The sequence below is a fragment of the Candoia aspera genome, chromosome 2 (genome assembly GCF_035149785.1).
Source record: "Candoia aspera isolate rCanAsp1 chromosome 2, rCanAsp1.hap2, whole genome shotgun sequence".
NCBI lineage: Eukaryota > Metazoa > Chordata > Lepidosauria > Squamata > Boidae > Candoia > Candoia aspera.
In genome coordinates, this window is record NC_086154.1 from 97,128,570 (window position 1) to 97,143,817 (window position 15,248).

Sequence of the window (15,248 nt, forward strand, 5' to 3'; positions counted from 1 at the left end):
TGGAAATCAAGTTAGATATGACAATAACACCATCTATAAAATTCCCACAGAAACTTTTTTCAAAGAGGAGCTTCACTGTCACAAACATAGATAGGAAACAGAATAAACCCTTCCTCTATAGCACTGATTTCCTGATTTAAAAAATTGTTCCTAAAATTGCTATTTGTTCTGATAAGAAAATATATAGGCTTTTTAAAAAATCCGTCAATCATGCCTGATTCTCAGAGGCTGCCTGGACAAGTCCTTGCAGTTTTCTTGGCAAGGTTTTTCAGAAGTGGTTTGCCCTGGCCTCCTTCCTAGAGCTGAGAGAGAGTGACTGGCCCAAGGTTACCCAGCTGGCTTTGTGCCTAAGTGGGATTAGAACTCGTGGTCTCCTAGTTTCTAGCATGATGCCTTAACCAGTACACCAAACTGGCTCTAGGCTTTTATTACTCAACCACTAAAGAAAACCACATCTTTTTTGATTGATTACATGCCATCAAATCATTGTCGACTCTTAGTGACCACATAGATATTCTCCATGATTATCTGTCTCTAACCTGGTCCTTCAGCTCTTCCAATGGCACCATCACCACTAACTAAGCCCATCTGCCTTGCTGCTGGTTGTCCTCTTCTTCTCTTTCCTTCCACATTTCCCAGCATTAGTGCCTTCTCCAGAGAGCTAGGGCTTCCCATAATGTGTCCGAAGTAGGATAATTTGAGCCTCGAGTGAGAACTCTGGGCTGATTTGATGATCCACTTGTTTGTTTTCTTGGCTATCCATGGTATTCCCAGGAGTCTTCTCCAACACCAAATTTCAAAAATGTCAATACTCTTCCTATCTTGCTTCTTCAAAGTCCCAACTTTCACTTCCATAGAGTGTCACAGGGAATACCATGGCTTACAGGATTCTGATCTTTGTAGGCATAGACACATCATGGCATTTGAATCTCTTTTCCAAGGCCTTCACGGCTGTTCTACCAAGTACTACTCTGTGGCGTATTTCTTTACCGGTTGTTCTTTTACTGTTGATGGTTGATCCTAAAAGGTAGAAACTATTTACCACTTCAGTATTTTTATTGTCAATTCTAAGGCTGGTTGTTCTACCTGTTGTCATTAGTTTATATTTATTTTTAGTTCCATTTTCTTTACTATGCTCCTTGACTTCTATTACTGGGAGCTGCAGGTCTGGTCCTAATGCTTCTGGCTGTCCCTTGTTTGTTTTTTTCTTTTAAGCTTTATTGAGATTCAAAAATAGAATTAAATGCAAAGTACAGAAAAGCTTGAATAAAGAAAAAAGAAAAATTAAAAAGTGCAGGAATAACAAGAAAAGATAAACAGAAAGTGACTTCCAACCTTCTCCAACACAGATGTAAATACATATATAATAATCTCTTAATTAAACCTTAACAACATTATTTCTACAAAAAAACTACTACTTTAATCATCAAAACCTAAAATCAAAAGCTCATTTTTTTCAAGTACAAGCAAATAGTCCAAAAGCGGTTTCCAAATAGAAACAAATCCAGTCACAGTATTTTCTCTTATCAATGCTGTCCATTTTGTCATCTGTGCCAATTCCATTAATTTCACCATCCATTCCTCCGTTGTGGGAATTTGTAGGCTTTTCCATCTTTGTGCATACAAAAGTCTTGCCGCTGTTATGTACAGAAACAAAGTCCCAAATTTTCTTTCAAGTTGTTGGTCTATCAAGCCCAAAAGAAAAAGTTCTGGTTTCAATTGTTTATTAACTTTAAGGATCTTTTGAACTGTAATACATATTTGCTCCCAGAATTTCTTGGCCTTCCCACAAGTCCACCAAAGATGATAAAATTTCCTTTACCTTGGGAACATTTCCAACAGACATTTGATACCCCTTTATACATCTTTGACATCTTATTCGGTGTTAAATACCAACGGCATATATTTTATAAAATTCTCTTTCAAATTATAATTCAAAGTGCATGTCAAGCCTTTATTCAACATATTCCCCCATTGCTCAAGCATGATATTGTATCCAACATTCTTTGCCCATTCAATCATACAGCCTTTAACATATTCAACTTCCAAATTCATGTGCAATAACATTTTATGCATTTTAGCAATAACATGCTCATCATTGGTACATAAATCCACTTCAAACTGAGTTTTTTCATTAACAAAATTACAAGTCTTTTTATCCAAATTAAATTGTTCTGTCAATTGTGCAAATGTAAACCAGTGACAAATATAACCTTCCAATTCTAACCGTACCCTTGTTTTAAGTTTAGTTTCACCCTCTTCAAAGTTTAACAAATCTTTATATCTCTTGTCTTGTTTTATATTTATTCCAAACCCTAAGTATGCCATGCCTAACAAAATGATTTTTAAAATCTTTATTAACTTTTACTCTATTATACCACAAGAAGGCCCTGTCCCTTCCTTGATTTAATCTATTATTTCTAGTTAGACTACAAATGGTTTTCTTTCCCTAGCTTCTATAAGGGAGCTTTCAGTTACGCTACCTAGATTAGCTCCAGACTAGCTTAGCTTCAGTACTGTGGAATACCAGGTTATCTCATGTCTTTGTCTCCTTATGCACACTGGCTGAATGATGGCCTATATTGCTCTAAACAAGGATTACAGACTGCAATCAAAACCAAACAAATCACATTTTGTCTGAATCATGCCATGATAGTAAGCCATAATGTGATTTGCTTTGGCTTGGAATGTGTGAACAAACTAATATGGTTTCTTAGGTACTGTTTACAGTTTAATATGTTATGTGAACATCATGCAACTTTATTTTTAGTGACTGGGAACCTGCCATTGTGGTTTGTAAACCAAGGTGCATAGTCTACTGAGAGACATAAACTCAATCACTATGACTTATTCAACAAGCCATGATTAAAACAATCCATGGCTTAACAATATTAAGCCCAGTCAGCATGACAAATATCGCCATCAATAATACCAGGAAAACTGTACATTTCATTGCTTCCGCTTCAACTGAAGGGTCAGAATTCTTCTACCAGTGCTTGACGAACAGCTGTCAAGTAGTCCCAATTACAAGTAACCCCAGAATAGCCTCTCAGTATAAGAAAACTTTTCCCTCCCTTCCTTTGTTCTATTGTCATGCAGAAAGCCTTTGCTCTTTTGTATACCTCATGCCAGCCACCTGGCTCAGACATCTGATACCACCATTCTTCAGAAAGGGAGGTGTAACAAAACCAGTGAGCCAAGGATGATTTATGCATTTGAGCAAAACCAAACCAAAATACAGCAGCATACAGACTGTCTTCCAGAGAAGATTCCTGTAGCTCATCCCCTATGTCTGTTCTTATTCCAATATGAGCGGGTCTTCCATGTCTAGCAGGCTCAGGTATCAAGCTGGTCTGCAAGGGTGCTACCCTCAAACTTTGCAGGCTTTAGCTCTACATTTCATTAGCCCAAAAGCCACTGAAATAACTCCTAATGACAGGAAAAACCTGCCCCGTCAGGGGAGCGGAGGCACAAAGTAATACAACAGAAATAGCTAAGAATAGGGAGTAGTCTGGAAACTGTATTTATTTATTTGATTCATGCACCAGTGTTCTCTGGAGAATATTCAAAACAGCTAACAAAATTTAAGACCGCACAAAGGAAGAATTATCTAGATTATGTCCTTCCCATAATCTCTCCGCCAAAGACCTACAGAAATTTTAAATATTAGATTGGTCTTTTCTGCATTTGCACAGAGCAGCTGTCCTCTGTGCATGTACAGAATTCTGTTTCCATGTTTCCTTCCTCCCTCCCTCCCAGTTTTGTCTATGCAAGCACACTTTCTTCTGCTGTTTTATCCAAGCAACCTGCTGAGAGGTTAACTGACATTTAGCAAGTGATCAAGATCATCAAGTGAACTTTGTAGTAACATGCCCAACATGGAACACCTTAGCTGCAGCATTGGTTCATAATATGCATAGTATCAATCCTGCTGTTCAGAATAGGGGTACCCACCAGGTCTAAATTCAGTTAATGACACAAATCAGAAAATGAAGGAAGAATATCTGTAACACTACTCATTACAGGAAATTGGGGGGGAGAGTGACAGGCTTGAATTGATTTCAGAGAGGATTGGAGGGGGGATGGGATTTCTTTATCAGTTCACTGATGCATCCTGTGTTTATATCAATATGCTGCATATGCCAACTAACAGTGGTTTTGGGGCAATAGCATGTTGGCTTGCAAGGCAATCTTTAGATCAGAGATCCCACCTTGCACTGAATCATATGCCAGGATAAAACTGGACTTTGGTTGTGCTTCTGGCACACCGGACCAAAATTGACTGCTGCTGACTTTGTTGTTAGAAAATGTTGCATGTGGCATGAGGTTCTAAGGCTGGTAAACTAATTTATACATGTTGTACATTACTAAAGAATGTTATGTGGAAGCCTCAGCTGATCAGGTAGATGCTGGAGGTCAATACTGATAGAAACATCTACTAATGACCACAGCATATAGAAGATTGCAGCTTGTAATTTAAGAGGAGCAAATAGTTAAGAACATGGCATGGCATGGCAAAATACATTGTGTATGGAATTAAGAGAAATGGAAAGGAAAAATATATCTAAAATATGATTTGACTGCTTATGAAAGATTGAGATAATTATTGAATGGTAAAAGGATGAAGATAGGTTCTGAATGTAAGAGACACCAGTTTTCAGTAGTGTAATTTGAAAACAACGAACATGGAAGAAATAATAGTGAAAGTAGAGTAACTGTAGGAAGAAGTCTTGGATGAAAAAATGTTAGAATATAGCTTAATCTCCCAACAGAATTAATGAAAATGAATGTAAGACAAGACATGGAAGCTGATTAGAACAGGGTGAAAAGAATGTCTGTATGTTACAGAGTATACATGGAGTTACACTAATGGGAAATATGAAGAAGGATGCTTGGTAGAATGATAAAAATTAAATACGGTATGGATGAGAAAAATGCATATAAAAGAACAATTGCTGCTAAAAATGAGGAAAGATATTGTATAATGAATATATAATGAAAATGACAGCTGCAGAGATGTAATTGAGAGCCAGTTTGGTGTAGCGGTTAAGGCACCAGACTAGAAACCTGGAGACTGTAAGTTCTAGTCCTGCCTTAGGGATGAAGCCATCTGAGTGACTTTGAGCCAGTCGCAATGGCAAACCACTTCTGAAATCTTGCCAAGAAAATTGCAGGGACTTGTTCAGGCTGTCTCTAGGAGTCAATACTGACTTGAAGGCATAAAAAAAATGTAATAAAAGAGATCAAGGAACAGTTGAGATTAAAAGAGGCAAGGAAATAAAAGATTTTGATGGAAATAATTGTTCCAGAAGTGGGTGACAAGTGCTAAACAAGGAGCCTCCAACACACTGAGTTAAATTAAAAATAAAAGCAACAAAATAATTTTGGATGAAATGGAAGTATGAGAATGCTGAAAGGAATATTTCAGGAGTTTGTATAGAAATTAAAATGATAATATAAGGAATTGAAATGAATGCTAAAATGTGTTTGAGAAAAATGATGAAAAGGAAGTCATAAATACTGAGAAAACATTGAATAATAAGGCTACAGTACAAATGGCGTCACTGGAGAAATGGTTAAAATGTGATTTGCCTAGGGTATGGCTGTGCAACCTGTTTAACAGATATTTAAAGATGGCATTAAAGAATGCCATTATTGTTCCCCTAAACATAAGGAAAGGTAGCAAGAATGAATGCAAAAACTATACGGGGATTATAGGAGTCCCTCTGGTGGGAGATGGGCGGCGACAAATTTGATAAGTAAGTAAGCAAGTAAGTAAGCAAATAAATAAATAAATACATTTTTGAGTGTGCCTGGGGAAGCGTTTGGCAGAATTCTGACTGAAAGGATATGAGAGGTGACAATAGGTGACATTTGGAAAGTAGTATGGCATTATGCTGAGTAGAATGTCAGCTCTTCAGGTCACTGAGAAAGGTATGAATGTGAGATGTATTGTATTATTGCTGATTTATAGGAAGCATATGATAAAAACAATATGGAATATTTTGCACAAATATAAGACCAGTTACCAAGTGTAGTAAGAGCGGTACATAGTGGAAGCAAAGATGCATGGAAATAAAGAGAATGCTTTTGGAATGATTCAGCATTAGGCAAGAAGTAAGACAAAGGCATGTTTGGTTAATTAATGTATTTATAGATAAATATATAAGGAATGACATATGAGGTATATTGGACAGGCACATGAATACAAATATATATGCATTTTTTTATGGAGATGATATAGCATTGTTGGCTGAGAACCTAAATGATTTCTAGCAAATGTTAGATAGATTGTATTATGCAATGGGGAGTTTGTTGTTTATTCGTTTAGTCGCTTCCGACCCTTCGTGACTTCATGGACCAGTCCACGTTAGAGCTTCCTGTCAGTCGTCAACACCCCCAGCTCCCCCAGGGATGAGTCCATCACCTCTAGAATATCATCCATCCATCTTGCCCTGGGTCGGCCCCTCTTCCTTTTGCCTTCTACTCTCCCTAGCATCAGCATCTTCTCGAGGGTGTCCTGTCTTCTCATTATGTGGCCAAAGTATTTCAGTTTTCCCTTTAATATCATTCCCTCAAGTGAGCAGTCTGGCTTGATTTCCTGGAGGATGGACTGGTTTGATCTTCTTGCAGTCCAAGGCACTCTCAGAATTTTCCTCCAACACCACAGTTCAAAAGCATCTATCTTCCTTCTCTCAGCCTTCCTTACGCTCCAGCTCTCGCAGCCATATGTTACTATGGGAACACCATTGCTTTAACTATGCAGACCTTTGTTATCAGTGTGATATCTCTGCTCTTAACTATTTTATCGAGATTTGTCATTGATTTTCTCCCAAGGATTAAGCATCTTCTGATTTCCTGACTGCAGTCAGCATCTGCAGTAATCTTCGCACCTAGAAATACGAAGTCTTTCACTGCTTCTACATTTTCTCCCTCTATTTGCCAGTTATCGATCAAGCTGGTTGCCATAATCTTGGTTTTTTTGAGGTTTAGCTGCAAGCCAGCTTTTGCACTTTCTTCTTTCACCTTCATCATAAGGCTCCTCAGTTCCTCTTCGCTTTCAGCCATCAAAGTGGTATCATCTGCATATCTGAGATTGTTAATGTTTCCTCCAGCAATTTTAACTCCAGCCTTGGATTCCTCAAGCCCAGCACATCGCATGATGGGTTCTGCATACAAGTTGAATAGGTAGGGTGAGAGTATACACCCCTGCCGTACTCCTTTCCCAATCTTAAACCGGTCTGTTGTTCCGTGGTCTGTTCTTACTGTTGCTACTTGGTCGTTATACAGATTCCTCAGGAGGCAGACAAGATGACTTGGTATCCCCATACCACTAAGAACTTGCCACAATTTGTTATGGTCCACACAGTCAAAGGCTTTAGAATAGTCAATAAAACAGAAATAGGTGTTTTTCTGACACTCCCTGGCTTTTTCCATTATCCAGCGGATATTGGCAATTTGGTCCCTAGTTCCTCTGCCTTTTCTAAACCCAGCTTGTACATTTGGCAATTCTCACTCCATGAATTGCTGAAGTCTACCTTGCAGGATCTTGAGCATTACCTTACTGACATGTGAAATGAGTGCCACTGTTCGATAGTTTGAACATTCTTTAGTGTTTCCCTTTTTTGGTATGGGGATATAAGTTGATGTTTTCCAGTCTGATGGCCATTCTTGTGTTTTCCAAATTTGCTGGCATATAGCATGCATTACCTTGGCAGCATCATCTTGCAAGATTTTGAACAGTTCAGCTGGGATGCCGTCGTCTCCTGCTGCCTTGTTATTAGCGATGCTTCTTAAGGCCCATTCAACCTCACTTTTCAGGATGTCTGGCTCTAGCTCACTGACCACACCGTCAAAGCTATCCCTGATATTGTTATCCTTCCTATACAGGTCTTCTGTATATTCTTGCCACCTTTTCTTGATCTCTTCTTCTTCTGTTAGGTCCTTGCCATCTTTGTTTTTGATCATACCCATTTTTGCCTGGAATTTACCTCCAATGTTTCTAATTTTCTGGAAGAGGTCTCTTGTCCTTCCTATTCTATTGTCTTCTTCCACTTCCGCACATTGCTTGTTTAAAAATAATTCCTTATCTCTTCTGGCTAACCTCTGGAATTTTGCATTTAATTGGGCATATCTCCCCCTATCGCTGTTGCCTTTTGCTTTCCTTCTTTCTTGGGCTACTTCTAGTGTCTCAGCAGACAGCCATTTTGCCTTCTTGCTTTTCTCTTTCTTTGGGATGTATTTTGTTGCCGCCTCCTGAACAATGTTGCAAACTTCTGTCCAGAGTTCTTCCGGGACCCTATCTACTAAGTCCAGTCCCTTAAATCGATTCTTCACCTCCGCTGCATATTCCTTAGGAATATTAGTGAGCTCATATCTAGCTGACCTGTGGGTCTTCCCTAATCTCTTTAGTCTGATCCTAAATTGTGCAAGAAGAAGTTCGTGATCCGAACTACAGTCAGCTCCAGGTCTTGTTTTTACCGACTGTATAGATGTCCGCCACCTTTGGCTGCAAAGGATGTAGTCAATCTGATTTCGGTGTTGTCCATCTGGTGAAGTCCATGTATAAAGCTGTCTCTTAGGTTGTCGGAAGACAGTGTTTGCTATGCAGAGTGAGTTGTCTTGGCAAAATTCTATCAGCCTATGTCCTGCTTCGTTTTGTTCTCCCAGGCCATGCAATGGGGAGTACAGATCTTAAAATTAATGTTGCAAAGACCAAGGTAGTTGCCTAAGTCTTAGCATTTCTTAGCCACTTTGTAACATTACAAAAACATTACAAAACATTGTGGCCATTTGACAGCATAAACTCTAACAACCCAGAGCAAAATAATTTCAGGTAACACAAATTCTCTACTTCTTTGCATCCATGCCCATCACAAGGATTATAGTTACGAGCCTTTCAGAGAAATACCACCTGCTTTACAAGGAATAAAAAGCCTGATCAGGCTGACTGCATCCATATACATCTGGATGGCTTGAGTAGCAAGCCTGGCTAGTTGTGTCTCAGAAAGGACTTGCCCTAAATGGACTATGAATTGTGCCTTTTTCAGACAGAGTAGTCCTTTCAGTAATGATAAGCTTGAGTGGGGAATGCAAAATCAAAGACCCCAATCCCACAGAGTATTGTACCAAACCAAGCTGAATGTAATCCCCATCTCCCACTCATGCCATGGAAAAGCTTGGTTTCTGTTGCTACAAAAAGTTGGCGACCATTTGTTGTCTAATCTAACAACGGGAATATAATGTAATTCAGTGGAGCCTACTTCTGAGTAAACATGCAAAGAAGTAACAAAACTGATTGATTTTAATCACAAGAAGAGACCTTTACATGTTGATTAGATTTTTGTTTGAAAAAATATTATCTTCTGTCCTAAATTGTCAAAGGTTCTTGAGATTCTTTCAGCATGTTTAACTGAGGATTATACATTTCCTGAAATCTGGATTTTCTCTCTTATGCAATCAGCTTCGATAGTGTAAAGTTGAAAAGTTGTTTGTTGTGCTCTGATACTAAGGTGACAGCAACCTTAGCAAAGCCCAGAAGGAAGAGAGAATCTCTGCTTCTTCCAAGATTCAAAAGCTATAATTTAAAGTCTTTCGTTTCCTTGTAACCAACATTAACCAGAGTATAGATGTTGTCCAGAAGAACAAGGTGGATTAGTGGTTAATTTTGTAATATGAAAGCTCTAGCTTCATCCTCATAACATTGTCTCCACCCAAGACTGGGAAACTGTACAACTCAAGCCTATCCCAGCAGCGAAATGATACCTCCCTTTTATATGAAGACAATACAATGACCCACTGTTTTACAAACTAAAACATTTTCTACTTCTATTTCTTCCTGGCAGTCAGTAGGAATTGAATTAATTAGTGTGCCTTTCTCACTTCCTTTTATATTGGGATGAAGAGAAGAATCAAACAAATCAGTTGGATAAGCATAGGATCAGAAAAGATAATCAACTAGCAGACCTTGATACTACTATTTGTTAATTTGGAGCATTTACACTGCAACTACTAGCAGTTTCTTGAGATAACTTAAAAGGGAGAAAAACAAAACTATATGCATGTCTTTCTCCATACACATATTCTTGTTGCCACTTTCCTTCTGAATTTCTGGATCATAATAATCCACAGATATTAATCTTTCACAGGGCATTATTTCTAAAATGTTACTATTGCTTTTCTTTTCTTTTAGTTTTGGGCCAAACAGTACATGGAAAAGGAAGAGAGGGAGCAAAGGTATTTATAGGCCTCTCCTAGCTGTCAGAAATGTTAATTACTACCAACTTTTCTCTCACCTTATTCATACAGCAGAGACAATCCTGTCCCATGATTCACCTTAGGCTCTTACTAAGACAATAAGAACTGAATGAACTGAGAACTGATAAGCAGAGGCTCTTGTCTGTGGAATATAAAAATATAGGGTACTAGCTAATGCTAAAAATTCTATCAAATACACTCCTACTCCAGCAGCTCACTATGTTTCCTTGCTGCCCATGAAGGAAGTCTTCCTCTTGTAGCACACTCATTCACCCACACAGAATTCTAATGCATTGATTTCCTTGAAATTCTTTGCCTATTATGACCAGAGAAGTAAAAACACTGCTCTTTTTCACATTAGGTTTTGACATTCCTCCTCTCTCTTTGTCTCAGGATATGTATGGCTGACCTTCTATCAGAGTACAAATCTACTATATAAAATAATTTTGCTTAACTTGTTAATAAGAAACTATTTCCTGTTCCATTCTTGCAGCTTCTAGCAATTTTAGGATTAGAAATACTTTTAGCAAAATATCCTAATCATCAATCCTAATCATCTTATCCAATATGGTGATAGTTCTGTCATTTATAAAACTGCTTGAATCTTTTAAGTTATTTATATAGTGCTGGTCATCCCTTTCCCAGTGGCAAGCAGTATCAAATGCACAGTGAACAGTGTGAGAAAAGGTGTCAATTTAAATCAGTTAACCATTCTTTGCAATGTAAAAGAATAAAGAGTTCCCTCATCTGTTCATGATGTGTATACATTACTCATATATTTAATTAGGATTTAGTTACTCCTTATACGTTACAATGGTTATCAATAGTTTTGCTTTCTCCTCATATGAAAGACCCAACCCCACATCTGTTTCAGTTTTGTGATATTAAGATGAGTTTACAGTATTGAATGCTATATTCAGCTACAATGTCCTTTAGTAAATTTTATCATCAAGCTTATTTCCACATTCTCTATGTCAATTAATGACAAAGACAGTAAGCCATGACTTAAGTATCAGACTCACTATGGATGCTGATTAAAGTTGAAGACTGAAGCTTTACTGACCTAGTGAATGAAATTAGATACTAATCAAACCTTGATCGACTGCTTCTTAACAAGCCAAAACAGACTGCATAAACTCCCACAATCTACGTAAATAGCTAAGGAATAAGGGCAGATGGAGTGGTACTGGAATTTGCTTCAACCTGGGTTAATCATGAATAAATGAAATAAATACATTGGAGGAAATTGTACATGTTTTTAAAACATAAACAGGAGGCAGGATAGAGACTATTATTTTAAAGCTGCAGTCCTAAATAAAACAAAATGTGAAAATAAACAATGTGATGGAGGAAAGCAACAAGGAGAAGAGGGCAGCTTTTCTGAGCTACAGGATGCAAAATGTGCCCCCTGTAGCTGAACAGCCCCTGTATTTCTAAAGTTGCCAAAACTGCTTCCAAGGGACTTAGGTTTATAATAACTCAGTGAAGAATCCAGCAGTCTCTCAATATTTTAGTTCTGAAGTGGATGCCTCCACAAGACACAAGGTTCTAGAGACATGGGGTTTAGGGGGGTAAAAATGAGCATAACTGAAAATGCTTTTTAAAAATCTTTTCTGTCACATTACATTTTTTAAGTTAAATAAATAATTCTTCCCCACTAATTCCACACCCTTCAAACTTTTCCTATCTTCTCAAAGGACCGCATACTAAAATGAGGAGTAAGTTTTCATGTGGTTCAGTTCTACCAAACCATTTAACAGATCTTTACCTGCCTAAAGCAGAACCACCATCATAGGTGAACATGACCCTAGGCCAAAGGAGAAAGGGAATAACGATTAGGCTACCACACTTCAATTTTCTTTTTTAGCATGGTGAACTACTTTTAGGCCTATAATTCAATATATTTATTTCTATGAGTAAACAATGCAAAGGGTTCAAATATACGAAGTGTATTCTTCTAACACAGCAGAAAATGACCTGGACTGTCACACTCTACAAAGCAACCCTCTACAGAAATACTAGCATCTGAGTACATGGGATTAGCATTGCAATCCTGCACATGCTTGCTTCCAAATTCCACATCTTAATAGGATTTATTATTCATGCATTCCATTATCAGTTTAGCCCAAATTCATTTTCAACAGAACTAAGTTTGGGCTCTGGCGTCACAAGATAAAAAACATTGCTGGCTCTACTATGTAATGACAAGCGCCTGATAAGAAACTCTTTGGAGCAGAGCTTGACCATCTTTCTGCGCACTAACTGACTCAGTTTTCAATATCACCCCAATTTATGTAGCACATTTAGTGTAGTTGAAGTACAGACTAATTTCTAGAGACACAATGAGAAAACTGAAGGAAGAATTCTGACAATGTCTGATTTTCTTACTGCAAAATCCAAATTGCAACATGTTATTTTCACAGACCTTCCTTTCATGCAAAAAGTAATCCTAGGATTCTTTGCTATGGTATCCTAAATTACAAGGCAATAACTGTATCATATGACAATAAACTTGACAAATAGTGCACACTGGAATTCAGCAAGAAAAGGATAAAGTGCATAAATGTGATGATCAACTCAGCAGGAAATTGTTTAATGTTATTTGTTCATCGGACGCTTACTGCCCCATCTCCAGAAAAAAAAAGAACCATCCTCAACTTAAATTAATGATGTTATTTTCTGTTCTTATCACCGCACATGAAACTGTAAGCCAAACAGCCTTCATCCCATCTCCTGCCAAAATAACCCTAAATTGCGGTTTTTAATCTCCCCCAGTCGCCGCTGCAAAATACTGTAGGAAGCTGCAAATCAAGCCTTCAACTTCAAGCCCGCTTGTTTAAGAGTAAATCTCTTGAATCCCGGCGAACTTTTTTTTTCCCCGAAAAACCACGCCAACCGCGTAGTGCCACCGCTCTGATCTTTTCAGAACCACATCCGTCTTAGGTTTACCCCAACTTCCTGCCCCTAGTAAAACTTCCGAAGTCCTGCTTCTCTTGCGCGTCAAGCCCCCCCCCCCACTTTATTTTCTCCTAATGCGGATTTTAACACCGAAAGCTCCTGCTGAAGGGAAGCGAAGCGAGCCCTTCCCGTTGGCAGCTGGAGAAGGGAGCCGAGCCTCTCCAACTGGTTTATTTCCGCGCCCCTCCCCAGCGAGGGCCAAAGCATCCCCCCCGGCACCAGCTCTCGAATTCCGGGTTTCCAAGCCAACCTCCCGGCCAGGCCTTCCTCTAGAAAAGCCAAGGGGCTCCACTGAAAGTTTTCTTTGCGCTCGCTCTCACACTCCCTCAGCCGCCGGGTGCCGGGGGAACGAGCAGGAAGGAGGACAAAGCCCCTGTAGGGAAACTCTGGGAATTTCGGACAGGCCTACTCGGAGGTGAAGCCCGCACCGTCCAGGCCGGCGGAATCAGCCGCGGGGAAAGGGAATAGGCTCCGCCACGTTATTGGCTCCGCGTGAGGGCGGAGGACGGGGGCTGGGGCGAGCGAAATTTCCCCCCTCTTTTAGAGAGGGGAGGTTGAGACTGCCGGGCGGCCTAGCCCGGGCAGCAGCGGCGCAGACCTCCGGCCAGCCGGCCTGCTCCCGGCGCCGCATCACATCCCTCCGGGTGGCACTCCGGCGGGAGCAGCAGAGGCAGAAGGAAGGGGTGCTGGCCATCTCGGGGCGGGGGAGAGAAAGGAGGGCGAGGGAGCAGCGAAAGGTGGCCTCTCCCGCGCAGGAAAATGGGCGCCGGGAGCAGCTGTTATCGCCAGGATACGGTTCTCCCCTCCTTCGGCGGAGGACCGGGCAGTTTGGGGGACTGTTTCGGGGGGAGGGAAAAAGTTTAAAGACCCAGAATAATGGGGGAGGGTCCCTACGTTTGGAGGACGGGGACAAGATCGGGTGGGCTGCAGCCGCGGGGACGCGGAGCGACGGGATCTTTCGGAAAGGGGGCACCGGAGCTCTCACCTGTGCAAAGAGAAGGGGGGAGGGAAGATCTCGCTCAATGGAGGGGCTCTACTCCCCTCGCCCTCCGAGCAGCACTAGCAGCAGCCATTCATTGTCAGCCTAGGCAAGCTCAGCGGAGAGCAGCGCACTCGATCGAGCCAGGGGAGCGCAGCGCGCCGCCAAGCCGAGCCTCCAGCTCTCTGCTCCCGAAGGCCTGGCTAGCGGAGCTCCGAACCAGCTGCTGACTCGCTCGCTCTCTCTGCTTCCTCGATCAGCACCTTCTTTCTCTGGAAACAGAAGAATATTTGGTTTTGAACTCACCAGCCAGGCCAGCCCGATTTTGTTTTCAGACTTGGAAACAAGTTTCCATGCTGGAGGGAGGGGGGATATGAGAGCGCCCAGGAGGAAAAAAGTCTAATCTGAAGATCTGCAATTACGGAATATCAGAATATTTAAGGAAAGGCTGTTGGCCAAGAGGCCCGTGACTCGGCGCGAGTTGTCACCCAATAAACCACACCGAGGCGGGAAGGTCCTTTGTTCTCTTTTATTTCTGTGCACAGCAACAAGAGAGGTTGTTCAAAAGCCCCGAACAACACACCTGACTTCTCTTTTATACATTTTCTAGCAAGGAAATAAAGACAGCAAAATCTCTTTACTGGCTGATTCTTTTAGCATTTGTGCAGTAACGTTACATACTACATACAAACCCATAATATCCCTTAGCATGTTCTGTGTTTTCTAAAATCCCCAACTTAACCACAATCATCTAATATTGTCTACTAGTAGGCAAGCATTAAACAGTAATTTTCTTATGACTACCTGGAACCTCAGTTCCCCCCTTTGATGTGTCATATGGATCATAGATTTCATCTGATGCATCACCACTCATTGAGGGCCTCCTTCAGAAGCACTTATGTGATAAGTTGCATACATAGGAGGTCTATGGGTTTTCTTGAACAACATTAAGTCATTTAGGGGATCCGAAGGTTCGATGCTCCATTGGGGTCCGTTGATGAAATCTGGATCAAACTGCTCTAGTGGTGGATCAGCTCTCTTCAGTCTAGTATGA

The 15,248-nt window shown here is 40.4% G+C and overlaps 1 protein-coding gene across 3 annotated transcripts in view; it reads right to left on the minus strand.

Moving 5' to 3' along the window:
* NACC1 (nucleus accumbens associated 1) overlaps positions 1-14,374 on the minus strand; it is a 33,607-nt gene extending 19,233 nt beyond the window's left edge. Inside the window, exon 1 of one of the 3 annotated variants that reach the window (XM_063292491.1) lies at positions 14,201-14,374. The gene's annotated coding sequence lies outside the window, so the exon portion shown is untranslated. The remainder of the gene's footprint in view (positions 1-14,200) is intronic. The other 2 variants (XM_063292490.1, XM_063292492.1) reach the window with 2 other exon arrangements.
* Between the last annotated feature and the right edge of the window lie 874 nt (positions 14,375-15,248).